At 35.4% G+C, this 19236-nt stretch overlaps 7 non-coding genes across 7 annotated transcripts; all 7 read left to right on the top strand.

The window, feature by feature from the left end:
• Positions 1 to 616: 616 nt before the first annotated feature.
• TRNAN-GUU (transfer RNA asparagine (anticodon GUU)) lies at positions 617 to 690 on the top strand. The gene has a single exon. It is a non-coding gene; the product is annotated as a tRNA-Asn (tRNA).
• A 4609-nt stretch (positions 691 to 5299) lies between these two features.
• On the top strand, positions 5300 to 5373 carry TRNAD-GUC (transfer RNA aspartic acid (anticodon GUC)). The gene has a single exon. It is a non-coding gene; the product is annotated as a tRNA-Asp (tRNA).
• A 2736-nt stretch (positions 5374 to 8109) lies between these two features.
• On the top strand, positions 8110 to 8183 carry TRNAD-GUC (transfer RNA aspartic acid (anticodon GUC)). Its single transcript has one exon. It is a non-coding gene; the product is annotated as a tRNA-Asp (tRNA).
• An 862-nt stretch (positions 8184 to 9045) lies between these two features.
• Positions 9046 to 9119, top strand: TRNAN-GUU (transfer RNA asparagine (anticodon GUU)). Its single transcript has one exon. It is a non-coding gene; the product is annotated as a tRNA-Asn (tRNA).
• Positions 9120 to 9982: 863 nt separating this feature from the next.
• TRNAD-GUC (transfer RNA aspartic acid (anticodon GUC)) lies at positions 9983 to 10056 on the top strand. The gene has a single exon. It is a non-coding gene; the product is annotated as a tRNA-Asp (tRNA).
• A 1799-nt stretch (positions 10057 to 11855) lies between these two features.
• On the top strand, positions 11856 to 11929 carry TRNAN-GUU (transfer RNA asparagine (anticodon GUU)). The gene has a single exon. It is a non-coding gene; the product is annotated as a tRNA-Asn (tRNA).
• An 863-nt stretch (positions 11930 to 12792) lies between these two features.
• Positions 12793 to 12866, top strand: TRNAD-GUC (transfer RNA aspartic acid (anticodon GUC)). Its single transcript has one exon. It is a non-coding gene; the product is annotated as a tRNA-Asp (tRNA).
• The last annotated feature ends 6370 nt before the right edge of the window (positions 12867 to 19236 follow it).

Here is a 19236-nt window from a genome sequence, read left to right as displayed (position 1 = left end):
CCAGGTGTTATCTTATCAGTACAAAGGTAAGGAATTAAGAAAAACTTTTTGAAGTTTGAAGATTTTTCTTACAAAATCATTGTCTTTTTGCATCACCAAAGTGTAAGCTGGAAAGATGATTTTGATAAATTACTTGTTAGAACACCTGATTTGCTCTTCTGGAGTCAATGTAGTTTGTTTTTCTCAATAACCATAGAAGTAATAGGGTAAAGTAAAGATATTATGTGGATTTTTTGCTACAGCACTTCTGTCAAAATACGAATTAAATGAGTTAAAATGATAATGGATTTTCTACTATAAGCAAAGACCAAAAAAGTCAAAATAGCAATCCCAATTTTAGATTTGATAAATGAAAATAGCACATAGCAGAGGATGGTTTCGATCCATCGACCTCTGGGTTATGGGCCCAGCACGCTTCCGCTGCGCCACTCTGCTGCTCATGGAAATGCTTAGAACTCAAGAAGGGTTGATTCATCACAAGAACATGGCAATGTGTTCCTTTTAATTAGCGAAAAATGCTAAAATAACTGTCCAGATTAGAGACTTTATAAACTTTGGCAAGGAAACTTTCCAGATCAATGTTTCTTAGCTGTTGTTAGTTTATGTCTCACATAGGGTCTCTGTGGCGCAATTGGTTAGCGCGTTTGGCTGTTAACCAGACGGTTGGTGGTTCAATCCCACCCAGGGATGAGAATCTTCTATTAGTCAAATTTTGGGGAATTTTAAGTAGAGAAGTCAACATGTCTAACTACCTATTTTATGGTAGGGTTCAAGACTTTCTCTGAAACAATTATCTCTAAAGTGAGTTTAATTTGATTTAAGCCAATTTATTCAACAATTAGAAAATACCTGAAGGTTAATGTTGTTCCTGGAGATATCTAATCAGCAGAATGCAACCTAGCAGCATTTTTAAGTGAAAGCCTGTGTTATGTTATAACCAGGTGTTATCTTATCAGTACAAAGGTAAGGAATTAAGAAAAACTTTTTGAAGTTTGAAGATTTTTCTTACAAAATCATTGTCTTATTGCATCACCAAAGTGTAAGCTGGAAAGATGATTTTGATAAATTACTTGTTTAAACACCTGATTTGCTCTTCTGGAGTCAATGTAGTTTGTTTTTCTCAATAACCATAGAAGTAATAGGGTAAAGTAAAGACATTATGTGGATTTTTTGCTACAGCACTTCTGTCAAAATACGATTTAAATGAGTTAAGATGATAATGGATTTTCTACTATAAGCAAAGAACAAAAAAGTCAAAATAGCAATCCCAATTTTAAATTTGATAAATGAAAATAGCACATAGCAGAGGATGGTTTCGATCCAACGACCTCTGGGTTATGGGCCCAGCACTCTTCTGCTGCGCCACTCTGCTGCTCATGGAAGTGCTTAGAACTCAAGAAGGGTTGATTCATCACAAGAACGTGGCAATGTGTTCCTTTTAATTAATGAAAAATCCTAAAATAACTGTCCAGATTAGAGACTTTATAAACTTTGGTAAGGAAACTTTCCAGATCAATGTTTCTTAGCTGTTGTTTGTTTATGTCTCATATAGGGTCTCTGTGTCACAATTGGTTAGCACATTCGGCTGTTTATTGGAATATTGGTGGTTCAATCCCACCCAGGGACGAAAATCTTCTATTAGTCAAATTTTGGGGATTTTTAGGTAGAGAAGTCAACATGTCAAACTACCTATTTTATGGTAGGGTTCAAGACTTTCTCTGAAACAATTATCTCTAAAGTGAGTTTAATTTGATTTAAGCCAATTTATTCAACATTTAGAAAATACCTGAAGGTTAATGTTGTTCCTGGTGATATCTAATCAGCATAATGCAACCTAGCAGCATTTTTAAGTGGAAGCCTGTGTTATGTTAAAACCAGGTGTTATCTTATCAGTACAAAGGTAAGGAATTAAGAAAAACTTTTTGAAGTGTGAAGATTTTTCTTACAAAATCATTGTCTTATTGCATCACCAAAGTGTAAGCTGGAAAGATGATTTTGATAAATTACTTGTTAGATCACTTGATTTGCTCTTCTGGAGTCAATGTAGTTTGTTTTTCTCAATAACCATAGAAGTAATACGGTAAAGTAAAGACATTATGTGGATTTTTTGCTACAGCACTTCTGTCAAAATACGAATTAAATGAGTTAAGATGATAATGGATTTTCTACTATAAGCAAAGACCAAAAAAGTCAAAATAGCAATCCCAATTTTAGATTTGATAAATGAAAATAGCACATAGCAGAGGATGGTTTCGATCCATCGACCTCTGGGTTATGGGCCCAGCACGCTTCCGCTGTGCCACTCTGCTGCTCATGGAAATGCTTAGAACTCAAGAAGGGTTGATTCATCACAAGAACATGGCAATGTGTTCCTTTTAATTAGCGAAAAATCCTAAAATAACTGTCCAGATTAGAGACTTTATAAACTTTGGCAAGGAAACTTTCCAGATCAATGTTTCTTAGCTGTTGTTAGTTTATGTCTCACATAGGGTCTCTGTGGCGCAATTGGTTAGCACGTTCGGCTGTTAACCGGAAGGTTGGTGATTCAATCCCACCCAGGGACGAGAATCTTCTATTAGTCAAATTTTGGGGAATTTTAGGTAGAGAAGTCAACATGTCTAACTACCTATTTTATGGTAGGGTTCAAGACTTTCTCTGAAACAATTATCTCTAAAGTGAGTTTAATTTGATTTAAGCCAATTTATTCAACAATTAGAAAATACCTGAAGGTTAATGTTGTTCCTGGTGATATCTAATCAGCAGAATGCAACCTAGCAGCATTTTTAAGTGAAAGCCTGTGTTATGTTATAACCAGGTGTTATCTTATCAGTACAAAGGTAAGGAATTAAGAAAAACTTTATGAAGTTTGAAGATTTTTCTTACAAAATCATTGTCTTATTGCATCACCAAAGTGTAAGCTGAAAGATGATTTTGATAAATTACTTGTTAGATCACCTGATTTGCTCTTCTGGAGTCAATGTAGTTTGTTTTTCTCAATAACCATAGAAGTAATACGGTAAAGTAAAGACATTATGTGGATTTTTTGCTACAGCACTTCTGTCAAAATACGAATTAAATGAGTTAAGATGATAATGGATTTTCTACTATAAGCAAAGACCAAAAAAGTCAAAATAGCAATCCCAATTTTAGATTTGATAAATGAAAATAGCACATAGCAGAGGATGGTTTCGATCCATCGACCTCTGGGTTATGGGCCCAGCACGCTTCCGCTGCGCCACTCTGCTGCTCATGGAAATGCTTAGAACTCAAGAAGGGTTGATTCATCACAAGAACATGGCAATGTGTTCCTTTTAATTAGCGAAAAATCCTAAAATAACTGTCCAGATTAGAGACTTTATAAACTTTGGCAAGGAAACTTTCCAGATCAATGTTTCTTAGCTGTTGTTAGTTTATGTCTCACATAGGGTCTCTGTGGCGCAATTGGTTAGCACGTTCGGCTGTTAACCGGAAGGTTGGTGATTCAATCCCACCCAGGGACGAGAATCTTCTATTAGTCAAATTTTGGGGAATTTTAGGTAGAGAAGTCAACATGTCTAACTACCTATTTTATGGTAGGGTTCAAGACTGTCTCTGAAACAATTATCTCTAAAGTGAGTTTAATTTATTTTAAGCCAATTTATTCAACAATTAGAAAATACCTGAAGGTTAATGTTGTTCCTGGTGATATCTAATCAGCAGAATGCAACCTAGCAGCATTTTTAAGTGAAAGCCTGTGTTATGTTATAACCAGGTGTTATCTTATCAGTACAAAGGTAAGGAATTAAGAAAAACTTTATGAAGTTTGAAGATTTTTCTTACAAAATCATTGTCTTATTGCATCACCAAAGTGTAAGCTGAAAGATGATTTTGATAAATTACTTGTTTGAACACCTGATTTGCTCTTCTGGAGTCAATGTAGTTTGTTTTTCTCAATAACCATAGAAGTAATAGGGTAAAGTAAAGACATTATGTGGATTTTTTGCTACAGCACTTCTGTCAAAATACGAATTAAATGAGTTAAGATGATAATGGATTTTCTACTATAAGCAAAGACCAAAAAAGTCAAAATAGCAATCCCAATTTTAGATTTGATAAATGAAAATAGCACATAGCAGAGGATGGTTTCGATCCATCGACCTCTGGGTTATGGGCCCAGCACGCTTCCGCTGCGCCACTCTGCTGCTCATGGAAATGCTTAGAACTCAAGAAGGGTTGATTCATCACAAGAACATGGCAATGTGTTCCTTTAAATTAGCGAAAAATCCTAAAATAACTGTCCAGATTAGAGACTTTATAAACCTTGGCAAGGAAACTTTCCAGATCAATGTTTCTTAGCTGTTGTTAGTTTATGTCTCACATAGGGTCTCTGTGGCGCAATTGGTTAGCGCGTTCGGCTGTTAACAGGAAAGTTGGTGGTTCAATCCCACCCAGGGACGAGAATCTTCTATTAGTCAAATTTTGGGGAATTTTAAGTAGAGAAGTCAACATGTCTAACTACCTATTTTATGGTAGGGTTCAAGACTTTCTCTGAAACAATTATCTCTAAAGTGAGTTTAATTTGATTTAAGCCAATTTATTCAACAATTAGAAAATACCTGAAGGTTAATGTTGTTCCTGGAGATATCTAATCAGCAGAATGCAACCTAGCAGCATTATTAAGTGGAAGCCTGTGTTATGTTAAAACCAGGTGTTATCTTATCAGTACAAAGGTAAGGAATTAAGAAAAACTTTTTGAAGTGTGAAGATTTTTCTTACAAAATCATTGTCTTATTGCATCACCAAAGTGTAAGCTGGAAAGATGATTTTGATAAATTACTTGTTAGATCACCTGATTGGCTCTTCTGGAGTCAATGTAGTTTGTTTTTCTCAATAACCATAGAAGTAATACGGTAAAGTAAAGACATTATGTGGATTTTTTGCTACAGCACTTCTGTCAAAATACGAATTAAATGAGTTAAGATGATAATGGATTTTCTACTATAAGCAAAGACCAAAAAAGTCAAAATAGCAATCCCAATTTTAGATTTGATAAATGAAAATAGCACATAGCAGAGGATGGTTTCGATCCATCGACCTCTGGGTTATGGGCCCAGCACGCTTCCGCTGCGCCACTCTGCTGCTCATGGAAATGCTTAGAACTCAAGAAGGGTTGATTCATCACAAGAACATGGCAATGTGTTCCTTTTAATTAGCGAAAAATCCTAAAATAACTGTCCAGATTAGAGACTTTATAAACTTTGGCAAGGAAACTTTCCAGATCAATGTTTCTTAGCTGTTGTTAGTTTATGTCTCACATAGGGTCTCTGTGGCGCAATTGGTTAGCACGTTCGGCTGTCAACCGGAAGGTTGGTGGTTCAATCCCACCCAGGGACGAGAATCTTCTATTAGTCAAATTTTGGGGAATTTTAGGTAGAGAAGTCAACATGTCTAACTACCTATTTTATGGTAGGGTTCAAGACTTTCTCTGAAACAATTATCTCTAAAGTGAGTTTAATTTGATTTAAGCCAATATATTCAACAATTAGAAAATACCTGAAGGTTAATGTTGTTCCTGGTGATATCTAATCAGCAGAATGCAACCTAGCAGCATTTTTAAGTGAAAGCCTGTGTTATGTTATAACCAGGTGTTATCTTATCAGTACAAAGGTAAGGAATTAAGAAAAACTTTATGAAGTTTGAAGATTTTTCTTACAAAATCATTGTCTTATTGCATCACCAAAGTGTAAGCTGGAAAGATGATTTTGATAAATTACTTGTTTGAACACCTGATTTGCTCTTCTGGAGTCAATGTAGTTTGTTTTTCTCAATAACCATAGAAGTAATAGGGTAAAGTAAAGACATTATGTGGATTTTTTGCTACAGCACTTCTGTCAAAATACGAATTAAATGAGTTAAGATGATAATGGATTTTCTACTATAAGCAAAGACCAAAAAAGTCAAAATAGCTATCCCAATTTTAGATTTGATAAATGAAAATAGCACATAGCAGAGGATGGTTTCGATCCAACGACCTCTGGGTTATGGGCCCAGCACGCTTCCGCTGCGCCACTGTGCTGCTCATGGAAGTGCTTAGAACTCAAGAAGGGTTGATTCATCACAAGAACATGGCAATGTGTTCCTTTTAATTAATGAAAAGTCCTAAAATAACTGTCCAGATTAGAGACTTTATAAACTTTGGTAAGGAAACTTTCCAGATCAATGTTTCTTAGCTGTTGTTTGTTTATGTCTCATATAGGGTCTCTGTGGCGCAATTGGTTAGCGCGTTCGGCTGTTAACTGGAATGTTGGTGGTTCAATCCCACCCAGGGACGAGAATCTTCTATTAGTCAAATTTTGGGGAATTTTAGGTAGAGAAGTCAACATGTCAAACTACCTATTTTATGTTAGGGTTCAAGACTTTCTCTGAAACAATTATCTCTAAAGTGAGTTTAATTTGATTTAAGCCAATTTATTCAACATTTAGAAAATACCTGAAGGTAAATGTTGTTCCTGGTTATATCTAATCAGCAGAATGCAACCTAGCAGCATTTTTAAGTGGAAGCCTGTGTTATGTTATAACCAGGTGTTATCTTATCAGTACAAAGGTAAGGAATTAAGAAAAACTTTTTGAAGTGTGAAGATTTTTCTTACAAAATCATTGTCTTATTGCATCACCAAAGTGTATGCTGGAAAGATGATTTTGATAAATTACTTGATAGAACACCTGATTTGCTCTTCTGGAGTCAATGTAGTTTGTTTTTCTCAATAACCATAGAAGTAATAGGGTAAAGTAAAGACATTATGTGGATTTTTTGCTACAGCACTTCTGTCAAAATACGAATTAAATGAGTTAAGATGATAATGGATTTTCTACTATAAGCAAAGACCAAAAAAGTCAAAATAGCAATCCCAATTTTAGATTTGATAAATGAAAATAGCACATAGCAGAGGATGGTTTCGATCCATCGACCTCTGGGTTATGGGCCCAGCACGCTTCCGCTGCGCCACTCTGCTGCTCATGGAAATGCTTAGAACTCAAGAAGGGTTGATTCATCACAAGAACATGGCAATGTGTTCCTTTAAATTAGCGAAAAATCCTAAATAACTGTCCAGATTAGAGACTTTATAAACCTTGGCAAGGAAACTTTCCAGATCAATGTTTCTTAGCTGTTGTTAGTTTATGTCTCACATAGGGTCTCTAAGGCGCAATTGGTTAGCGCGTTCGGCTGTTAACCGGAAGGTTGGTGGTTCAATCCCACCCAGGGACGAGAATCTTCTATTAGTCAAATTTTGGGGAATTTTAAGTAGAGAAGTCAACATGTCTAACTACCTATTTTATGGTAGGGTTCAAGACTTTCTCTGAAACAATTATCTCTAAAGTGAGTTTAATTTGATTTAAGCCAATTTATTCAACAATTAGAAAATACCTGAAGGTTAATGTTGTTCCTGGAGATATCTAATCAGCAGAATGCAACCTAGCAGCATTATTAAGTGGAAGCCTGTGTTATGTTAAAACCAGGTGTTATCTTATCAGTACAAAGGTAAGGAATTAAGAAAAACTTTTTGAAGTGTGAAGATTTTTCTTACAAAATCATTGTCTTATTGCATCACCAAAGTGTAAGCTGGAAAGATGATTTTGATAAATTACTTGTTAGATCACCTGATTTGCTCTTCTGGAGTCAATGTAGTTTGTTTTTCTCAATAACCATAGAAGTAATACGGTAAAGTAAAGACATTATGTGGATTTTTTGCTACAGCACTTCTGTCAAAATACGAATTAAATGAGTTAAGATGATAATGGATTTTCTACTATAAGCAAAGACCAAAAAAGTCAAAATAGCAATCCCAATTTTAGATTTGATAAATGAAAATAGCACATAGCAGAGGATGGTTTCGATCCATCGACCTCTGGGTTATGGGCCCAGCACGCTTCCGCTGCGCCACTCTGCTGCTCATGGAAATGCTTAGAACTCAAGAAGGGTTGATTCATCACAAGAACATGGCAATGTGTTCCTTTTAATTAGCGAAAAATCCTAAAATAACTGTCCAGATTAGAGACTTTATAAACTTTGGCAAGGAAACTTTCCAGATCAATGTTTCTTAGCTGTTGTTAGTTTATGTCTCACATAGGGTCTCTGTGGCGCAATTGGTTAGCACGTTCGGCTGTCAACCGGAAGGATGGTGGTTCAATCCCACCCAGGGACGAGAATCTTCTATTAGTCAAATTTTGGGGAATTTTAGGTAGAGAAGTCAACATGTCTAACTACCTATTTTATGGTAGGGTTCAAGACTTTCTCTGAAACAATTATCTCTAAAGTGAGTTTAATTTGATTTAAGCCAATATATTCAACAATTAGAAAATACCTGAAGGTTAATGTTGTTCCTGGTGATATCTAATCAGCAGAATGCAACCTAGCAGCATTTTTAAGTGAAAGCCTGTGTTATGTTATAACCAGGTGTTATCTTATCAGTACAAAGGTAAGGAATTAAGAAAAACTTTATGAAGTTTGAAGATTTTTCTTACAAAATCATTGTCTTATTGCATCACCAAAGTGTAAGCTGGAAAGATGATTTTGATAAATTACTTGTTTGAACACCTGATTTGCTCTTCTGGAGTCAATGTAGTTTGTTTTTCTCAATAACCATAGAAGTAATAGGGTAAAGTAAAGACATTATGTGGATTTTTTGCTACAGCACTTCTGTCAAAATACGAATTAAATGAGTTAAGATGATAATGGATTTTCTACTATAAGCAAAGACCAAAAAAGTCAAAATAGCTATCCCAATTTTAGATTTGATAAATGAAAATAGCACATAGCAGAGGATGGTTTCGATCCAACGACCTCTGGGTTATGGGCCCAGCACGCTTCCGCTGCGCCACTGTGCTGCTCATGGAAGTGCTTAGAACTCAAGAAGGGTTGATTCATCACAAGAACGTGGCAATGTGTTCCTTTTAATTAGCGAAAAATCCTAAATAACTGTCCAGATTAGAGACTTTATAAACCTTGGCAAGGAAACTTTCCAGATCAATGTTTCTTAGCTGTTGTTAGTTTATGTCTCACATAGGGTCTCTGTGGCGCAATTGGTTAGCGCGTTCGGCTGTTAACCGGAAGGTTGGTGGTTCAATCCCACCCAGGGACGAGAATCTTCTATTAGTCAAATTTTGGGGAATTTTAAGTAGAGAAGTCAACATGTCTAACTACCTATTTTATGGTAGGGTTCAAGACTTTCTCTGAAACAATTATCTCTAAAGTGAGTTTAATTTGATTTAAGCCAATTTATTCAACAATTAGAAAATACCTGAAGGTTAATGTTGTTCCTGGAGATATCTAATCAGCAGAATGCAACCTAGCAGCATTATTAAGTGGAAGCCTGTGTTATGTTAAAACCAGGTGTTATCTTATCAGTACAAAGGTAAGGAATTAAGAAAAACTTTTTGAAGTGTGAAGATTTTTCTTACAAAATCATTGTCTTATTGCATCACCAAAGTGTAAGCTGGAAAGATGATTTTGATAAATTACTTGTTAGATCACCTGATTTGCTCTTCTGGAGTCAATGTAGTTTGTTTTTCTCAATAACCATAGAAGTAATACGGTAAAGTAAAGACATTATGTGGATTTTTTGCTACAGCACTTCTGTCAAAATACGAATTAAATGAGTTAAGATGATAATGGATTTTCTACTATAAGCAAAGACCAAAAAAGTCAAAATAGCAATCCCAATTTTAGATTTGATAAATGAAAATAGCACATAGCAGAGGATGGTTTCGATCCATCGACCTCTGGGTTATGGGCCCAGCACGCTTCCGCTGCGCCACTCTGCTGCTCATGGAAATGCTTAGAACTCAAGAAGGGTTGATTCATCACAAGAACATGGCAATGTGTTCCTTTTAATTAGCGAAAAATCCTAAAATAACTGTCCAGATTAGAGACTTTATAAACTTTGGCAAGGAAACTTTCCAGATCAATGTTTCTTAGCTGTTGTTAGTTTATGTCTCACATAGGGTCTCTGTGGCGCAATTGGTTAGCACGTTCGGCTGTCAACCGGAAGGATGGTGGTTCAATCCCACCCAGGGACGAGAATCTTCTATTAGTCAAATTTTGGGGAATTTTAGGTAGAGAAGTCAACATGTCTAACTACCTATTTTATGGTAGGGTTCAAGACTTTCTCTGAAACAATTATCTCTAAAGTGAGTTTAATTTGATTTAAGCCAATATATTCAACAATTAGAAAATACCTGAAGGTTAATGTTGTTCCTGGTGATATCTAATCAGCAGAATGCAACCTAGCAGCATTTTTAAGTGAAAGCCTGTGTTATGTTATAACCAGGTGTTATCTTATCAGTACAAAGGTAAGGAATTAAGAAAAACTTTATGAAGTTTGAAGATTTTTCTTACAAAATCATTGTCTTATTGCATCACCAAAGTGTAAGCTGGAAAGATGATTTTGATAAATTACTTGTTTGAACACCTGATTTGCTCTTCTGGAGTCAATGTAGTTTGTTTTTCTCAATAACCATAGAAGTAATAGGGTAAAGTAAAGACATTATGTGGATTTTTTGCTACAGCACTTCTGTCAAAATACGAATTAAATGAGTTAAGATGATAATGGATTTTCTACTATAAGCAAAGACCAAAAAAGTCAAAATAGCTATCCCAATTTTAGATTTGATAAATGAAAATAGCACATAGCAGAGGATGGTTTCGATCCAACGACCTCTGGGTTATGGGCCCAGCACGCTTCCGCTGCGCCACTGTGCTGCTCATGGAAGTGCTTAGAACTCAAGAAGGGTTGATTCATCACAAGAACATGGCAATGTGTTCCTTTTAATTAATGAAAAGTCCTAAAATAACTGTCCAGATTAGAGACTTTATAAACTTTGGTAAGGAAACTTTCCAGATCAATGTTTCTTAGCTGTTGTTTGTTTATGTCTCATATAGGGTCTCTGTGGCGCAATTGGTTAGCGCGTTCGGCTGTTAACTGGAATGTTGGTGGTTCAATCCCACCCAGGGACGAGAATCTTCTATTAGTCAAATTTTGGGGAATTTTAGGTAGAGAAGTCAACATGTCAAACTACCTATTTTATGTTAGGGTTCAAGACTTTCTCTGAAACAATTATCTCTAAAGTGAGTTTCATTTGATTTAAGCCAATTTATTCAACATTTAGAAAATACCTGAAGGTAAATGTTGTTCCTGGTTATATCTAATCAGCAGAATGCAACCTAGCAGCATTTTTAAGTGGAAGCCTGTGTTATGTTATAACCAGGTGTTATCTTATCAGTACAAAGGTAAGGAATTAAGAAAAACTTTTTGAAGTGTGAAGATTTTTCTTACAAAATCATTGTCTTATTGCATCACCAAAGTGTATGCTGGAAAGATGATTTTGATAAATTACTTGATAGAACACCTGATTTGCTCTTCTGGAGTCAATGTAGTTTGTTTTTCTCAATAACCATAGAAGTAATAGGGTAAAGTAAAGACATTATGTGGATTTTTTGCTACAGCACTTCTGTCAAAATACGAATTAAATGAGTTAAGATGATAATGGATTTTCTACTATAAGCAAAGACCAAAAAAGTCAAAATAGCAATCCCAATTTTAGATTTGATAAATGAAAATAGCACATAGCAGAGGATGGTTTCGATCCATCGACCTCTGGGTTATGGGCCCAGCACGCTTCCGCTGCGCCACTCTGCTGCTCATGGAAATGCTTAGAACTCAAGAAGGGTTGATTCATCACAAGAACATGGCAATGTGTTCCTTTAAATTAGCGAAAAATCCTAAATAACTGTCCAGATTAGAGACTTTATAAACCTTGGCAAGGAAACTTTCCAGATCAATGTTTCTTAGCTGTTGTTAGTTTATGTCTCACATAGGGTCTCTGTGGCGCAATTGGTTAGCGCGTTCGGCTGTTAACCGGAAGGTTGGTGGTTCAATCCCACCCAGGGACGAGAATCTTCTATTAGTCAAATTTTGGGGAATTTTAAGTAGAGAAGTCAACATGTCTAACTACCTATTTTATGGTAGGGTTCAAGACTTTCTCTGAAACAATTATCTCTAAAGTGAGTTTAATTTGATTTAAGCCAATTTATTCAACAATTAGAAAATACCTGAAGGTTAATGTTGTTCCTGGAGATATCTAATCAGCAGAATGCAACCTAGCAGCATTATTAAGTGGAAGCCTGTGTTATGTTAAAACCAGGTGTTATCTTATCAGTACAAAGGTAAGGAATTAAGAAAAACTTTTTGAAGTGTGAAGATTTTTCTTACAAAATCATTGTCTTATTGCATCACCAAAGTGTAAGCTGGAAAGATGATTTTGATAAATTACTTGTTAGATCACCTGATTTGCTCTTCTGGAGTCAATGTAGTTTGTTTTTCTCAATAACCATAGAAGTAATACGGTAAAGTAAAGACATTATGTGGATTTTTTGCTACAGCACTTCTGTCAAAATACGAATTAAATGAGTTAAGATGATAATGGATTTTCTACTATAAGCAAAGACCAAAAAAGTCAAAATAGCAATCCCAATTTTAGATTTGATAAATGAAAATAGCACATAGCAGAGGATGGTTTCGATCCATCGACCTCTGGGTTATGGGCCCAGCACGCTTCCGCTGCGCCACTCTGCTGCTCATGGAAATGCTTAGAACTCAAGAAGGGTTGATTCATCACAAGAACATGGCAATGTGTTCCTTTTAATTAGCGAAAAATCCTAAAATAACTGTCCAGATTAGAGACTTTATAAACTTTGGCAAGGAAACTTTCCAGATCAATGTTTCTTAGCTGTTGTTAGTTTATGTCACACATAGGGTCTCTGTGGCGCAATTGGTTAGCACGTTCGGCTGTCAACCGGAAGGTTGGTGGTTCAATCCCACCCAGGGACGAGAATCTTCTATTAGTCAAATTTTGGGGAATTTTAGGTAGAGAAGTCAACATGTCTAACTACCTATTTTATGGTAGGGTTCAAGACTTTCTCTGAAACAATTATCTCTAAAGTGAGTTTAATTTGATTTAAGCCAATTTATTCAACAATTAGAAAATACCTGAAGGTTAATGTTGTTCCTGGTGATATCTAATCAGCAGAATGCAACCTAGCAGCATTTTTAAGTGAAAGCCTGTGTTATGTTATAACCAGGTGTTATCTTATCAGTACAAAGGTAAGGAATTAAGAAAAACTTTGTGAAGTTTGAAGATTTTTCTTACAAAATCATTGTCTTATTGCATCACCAAAGTGTTAGCTGGAAAGATGATTTTGATAAATTACTTGTTTGAACACCTGATTTGCTCTTCTGGAGTCAATGTAGTTTGTTTTTCTCAATAACCATAGAAGTAATAGGGTAAAGTAAAGACATTATGTGGATTTTTTGCTACAGCACTTCTGTCAAAATACGAATTAAATGAGTTAAGATGATAATGGATTTTCTACTATAAGCAAAGACCAAAAAAGTCAAAATAGCTATCCCAATTTTAGATTTGATAAATGAAAATAGCACATAGCAGAGGATGGTTTCGATCCAACGACCTCTGGGTTATGGGCCCAGCACGCTTCCGCTGCGCCACTCTGCTGCTCATGGAAGTGCTTAGAACTCAAGAAGGGTTGATTCATCACAAGAACATGGCAATGTGTTCCTTTTAATTAATGAAAAGTCCTAAAATAACTGTCCAGATTAGAGACTTTATAAACTTTGGTAAGGAAACTTTCCAGATCAATGTTTCTTAGCTGTTGTTTGTTTCTGTCTCATATAGGGTCTCTGTGGTGCAATTGGTTAGCGTGTTCGGCTGTTAATCGGAAAGATGGTGGTTCAATCTTACCCAGGGACGAGAATCTTCTATTAGTCAAATTTTGGGGATTTTTAGGTAGAGAAGTCAACATGTCAAACTACCTATTTTATGGTAGGGTTCAAGACTTTCTCTGAAACAATTATCTCTAAAGAGAGTTTAATTTGATTTAAGCCAATTTATTCAACATTTTGAAAATACCTAAAGGTTAATGTTGTTCCTGGTGATATCTAATCAGCACAATGCAGCCTAGCAGCATTTTTAAGTGGAAGCCTGTGTTATGTTAAAACCATATGTTATCTTAACAGTACAAAGGTAAGGAATTAAGAAAAAATTTTTGAAGTGTGAAGATTTTTCTTACAAAATCATTGTCTTATTGCATCACCAAAGTGTAAGCTGGAAAGATGATTTTGATCAATTATTTGTTAGAACATCTAATTTGCTCTTCTGGAGTCAATGTAGTTTGTTTTTCTCAATAACCATAGAAGTAATAGGGTAAAGGAAAGACATTATGTGGATTTTTTGCTTCAGCACTTCTGTCAAAATACGATTAAAATGAGTTAAGATGATAATGGATTTTCTACTATAAGCAAAGACCAAAAAAGTCAAAATAGCAATCCCAATTTTAGATTTGATAAATGAAAACAGCACATAGCAGAGGATGGTTTCGATCCATCAACCTCTGGGTTATGCACCTAGCACGCTTATGCTGCACCACTCTGCTGCTCCTGGAAGTGCTTAGAACTCAAGAAGGGTTGATTCATCACAAGAACATGGCAATGTGTTCCTTTTAATTAACGAAAAATACTAAAATAACTGTCCAGATTATAGACTTTATAAATTTTGGCAAGGAAACTTTCCAATTCAATGTTTCTTAGCTGTTGTTTGTTTATGTCTCATATAGGGTCTCTGTGGCGCAATTGGTTAGCGCGTTCGGCTGTTAACTGGAATGTTGGTGGTTCAATCCCACCCAGGGACGAGAATCTTCTATTAGTCAAATTTTGGGGAATTTTAGGTAGAGAAGTCAACATGTCAAACTACCTATTTTATGTTAGGGTTCAAGACTTTCTCTGAAACAATTATCTCTAAAGTGAGTTTAATTTGATTTAAGCCAATTTATTCAACATTTAGAAAATACCTGAAGGTAAATGTTGTTCCTGGTTATATCTAATCAGCAGAATGCAACCTAGCAGCATTTTTAAGTGGAAGCCTTTGTTATGTTATAACCAGGTGTTATCTTATCAGTACAAAGGTAAGGAATTAAGAAAAACTTTTTGAAGTGTGAAGATTTTTCTTACAAAATCATTGTCTTATTGCATCACCAAAGTGTAAGCTGGAAAGATGATTTTGATAAATTACTTGATAGAACACCTGATTTGCTCTTCTGGAGTCAATGTATTTTGTTTTTCTCAATAACCATAGAAGTAATAGGGTAAAGTAAAGACATTATGTGGATTTTTTGCTACAGCACTTCTGTCAAAATACGATTTAAATGAGTTAAGATGATAATGGATTTTCCACTATAAGCAAAGACCAAAAAAGTCAAAATAGCAATCCCAATTTTAGATTTGATAAATGAAAATAGCACATAGCAGAGGATGGCTTCGATCCAACGACCTCTGGGTTATGGGCCCAGCACGCTTCCGCTGCGCCACTCTGCTGCTCATGCAAGTGCTTAGAACTCAAGAAGGGTTGATTCATCACAAGAACATGGCAATGTGTTCCTTTTAATTAATGAAAAGTCCTAAAATAACTGTCCAGATTAGAGACTTTATAAACTTTGGTAAGGAAACTTTCCAGATCAATGTTTCTTAGCTGTTGTTTGTTTATGTCTCATATAGGGTCTCTGTGGCACAATTGGTTTGAACGTTCGGCTGTTAATTGGAATATTGGTGGTTCAATCCCACCCAGGGATGAAAATCTTCTATTAGTCAAATTTTGGGGAATTTTAGGTAGAGAAGTCAACATGTCAAACTACCTATTTTATGTTAGGGTTCAAGACTTTCTCTGAAACAATTATCTCTAAAGTGAGTTTAATTTGATTTAAGCCAATTTATTCAACATTTAGAAAATACCTGAAGGTAAATGTTGTTCCTGGTTATATCTAATCAGCAGAATGCAACCTAGCAGCATTTTTAAGTGGAAGCCTTTGTTATGTTATAACCAGGTGTTATCTTATCAGTACAAAGGTAAGGAATTAAGAAAAACTTTTTGAAGTGTGAAGATTTTTCTTACAAAATCATTGTCTTATTGCATCACCAAAGTGTAAGCTGGAAAGATGATTTTGATAAATTACTTGTTAGATCACCTGATTTGCTCTTCTGGAGTCAATGTAGTTTGTTTTTCTCAATAACCATAGAAGTAATAGGGTAAAGTAAAGACATTATGTGGATTTTTTGCTACAGCACTTCTGTCAAAATACGAATTAAATGAGTTAAGATGATAATGGATTTTCTACTATAAGCAAAGACCAAAAAAGTCAAAATAGCTATCCCAATTTTAGATTTGATAAATGAAAATAGCACATAGCAGAGGATGGTTTCGATCCAACGACCTCTGGGTTATGGGCCCAGCACGCTTCCGCTGCGCCACTCTGCTGCTCATGGAAGTGCTTAGAACTCAAGAAGGGTTGATTCATCACAAGAACATGGCAATGTGTTCCTTTTAATTAATGAAAAGTCCTAAAATAACTGTCCAGATTAGAGACTTTATAAACTTTGGTAAGGAAACTTTCCAGATCAATGTTTCTTAGCTGTTGTTTGTTTCTGTCTCATATAGGGTCTCTGTGGTGCAATTGGTTAGCGTGTTCGGCTGTTAATCGGAAAGATGGTGGTTCAATCTTACCCAGGGACGAGAATCTTCTATTAGTCAAATTTTGGGGATTTTTAGGTAGAGAAGTCAACATGTCAAACTACCTATTTTATGGTAGGGTTCAAGACTTTCTCTGAAACAATTATCTCTAAAGAGAGTTTAATTTGATTTAAGCCAATTTATTCAACATTTTGAAAATACCTAAAGGTTAATGTTGTTCCTGGTGATATCTAATCAGCACAATGCAGCCTAGCAGCATTTTTAAGTGGAAGCCTGTGTTATGTTAAAACCATATGTTATCTTAACAGTACAAAGGTAAGGAATTAAGAAAAACTTTTTGAAGTGTGAAGATTTTTCTTACAAAATCATTGTCTTATTGCATCACCAAAGTGTAAGCTGGAAAGATGATTTTGATCAATTATTTGTTAGAACATCTAATTTGCTCTTCTGGAGTCAATGTAGTTTGTTTTTCTCAATAACCATAGAAGTAATAGGGTAAAGGAAAGACATTATGTGGATTTTTTGCTTCAGCACTTCTGTCAAAATACGATTAAAATGAGTTAAGATGATAATGGATTTTCTACTATAAGCAAAGACCAAAAAAGTCAAAATAGCAATCCCAATTTTAGATTTGATAAATGAAAACAGCACATAGCAGAGGATGGTTTCGATCCATCAACCTCTGGGTTATGCACCTAGCACGCTTATGCTGCACCACTCTGCTGCTCCTGGAAGTGCTTAGAACTCAAGAAGGGTTGATTCATCACAAGAACATGGCAATGTGTTCCTTTTAATTAACGAAAAATACTAAAATAACTGTCCAGATTATAGACTTTATAAATTTTGGCAAGGAAACTTTCCAATTCAATGTTTCTTAGCTGTTGTTTGTTTATGTCTCATATAGGGTCTCTGTGGCGCAATTGGTTAGCGCGTTCGGCTGTTAACTGGAATGTTGGTGGTTCAATCCCACCCAGGGACGAGAATCTTCTATAAGTCAAATTTTGGGGAATTTTAGGTAGAGAAGTCAACATGTCAAACTACCTATTTTATGTTAGGGTTCAAGACTTTCTCTGAAACAATTATCTCTAAAGTGAGTTTAATTTGATTTAAGCCAATTTATTCAACATTTAGAAAATACCTGAAGGTAAATGTTGTTCCTGGTTATATCTAATCAGCAGAATGCAACCTAGCAGCATTTTTAAGTGGAAGCCTTTGTTATGTTATAACCAGGTGTTATCTTATCAGTACAAAGGTAAGGAATTAAGAAAAACTTTTTGAAGTGTGAAGATTTTTCTTACAAAATCATTGTCTTATTGCATCACCAAAGTGTAAGCTGGAAAGATGATTTTGATAAATTACTTGATAGAACACCTGATTTGCTCTTCTGGAGTCAATGTATTTTGTTTTTCTCAATAACCATAGAAGTAATAGGGTAAAGTAAAGACATTATGTGGATTTTTTGCTACAGCACTTCTGTCAAAATACGATTTAAATGAGTTAAGATGATAATGGATTTTCCACTATAAGCAAAGACCAAAAAAGTCAAAATAGCAATCCCAATTTTAGATTTGATAAATGAAAATAGCACATAGCAGAGGATGGCTTCGATCCAACGACCTCTGGGTTATGGGCCCAGCACGCTTCCGCTGCGCCACTCTGCTGCTCATGCAAGTGCTTAGAACTCAAGAAGGGTTGATTCATCACAAGAACATGGCAATGTGTTCCTTTTAATTAATGAAAAGTCCTAAAATAACTGTCCAGATTAGAGACTTTATAAACTTTGGTAAGGAAACTTTCCAGATCAATGTTTCTTAGCTGTTGTTTGTTTATGTCTCATATAGGGTCTCTGTGGCACAATTGGTTTGAACGTTCGGCTGTTAATTGGAATATTGGTGGTTCAATCCCACCCAGGGATGAAAATCTTCTATTAGTCAAATTTTGGGGAATTTTAGGTAGAGAAGTCAACATGTCAAACTACCTATTTTATGTTAGGGTTCAAGACTTTCTCTGAAACAATTATCTCTAAAGTGAGTTTAATTTGATTTAAGCCAATTTATTCAACATTTAGAAAATACCTGAAGGTAAATGTTGTTCCTGGTTATATCTAATCAGCAGAATGCAACCTAGCAGCATTTTTAAGTGGAAGCCTTTGTTATGTTATAACCAGGTGTTATCTTATCAGTACAAAGGTAAGGAATTAAGAAAAACTTTTTGAAGTGTGAAGATTTTTCTTACAAAATCATTGTCTTATTGCATCACCAAAGTGTAAGCTGGAAAGATGATTTTGATAAATTACTTGTTAGATCACCTGATTTGCTCTTCTGGAGTCAATGTAGTTTGTTTTTCTCAATAACCATAGAAGTAATAGGGTAAAGTAAAGACATTATGTGGATTTTTTGCTACAGCACTTCTGTCAAAATACGAATTAAATGAGTTAAGATGATAATGGATTTTCTACTATAAGCAAAGACCAAAAAAGTCAAAATAGCAATCCCAATTTTAGATTTGATAAATGAAAATAGCACATAGCAGAGGATGGTTTCGATCCATCGACCTCTGGGTTATGGGCCCAGCACGCTTCCGCTGCGCCACTCTGCTGCTCATGGAAATGCTTAGAACTCAAGAAGGGTTGATTCATCACAAGAACATGGCAATGTGTTCCTT

This window comes from Taudactylus pleione, unplaced genomic scaffold, assembly GCF_031769625.1.
Source record: "Taudactylus pleione unplaced genomic scaffold, aTauple2 ptg000134l, whole genome shotgun sequence".
NCBI lineage: Eukaryota > Metazoa > Chordata > Amphibia > Anura > Myobatrachidae > Taudactylus > Taudactylus pleione.
This window is presented reverse-complemented; position numbering and strand designations above follow the sequence as displayed.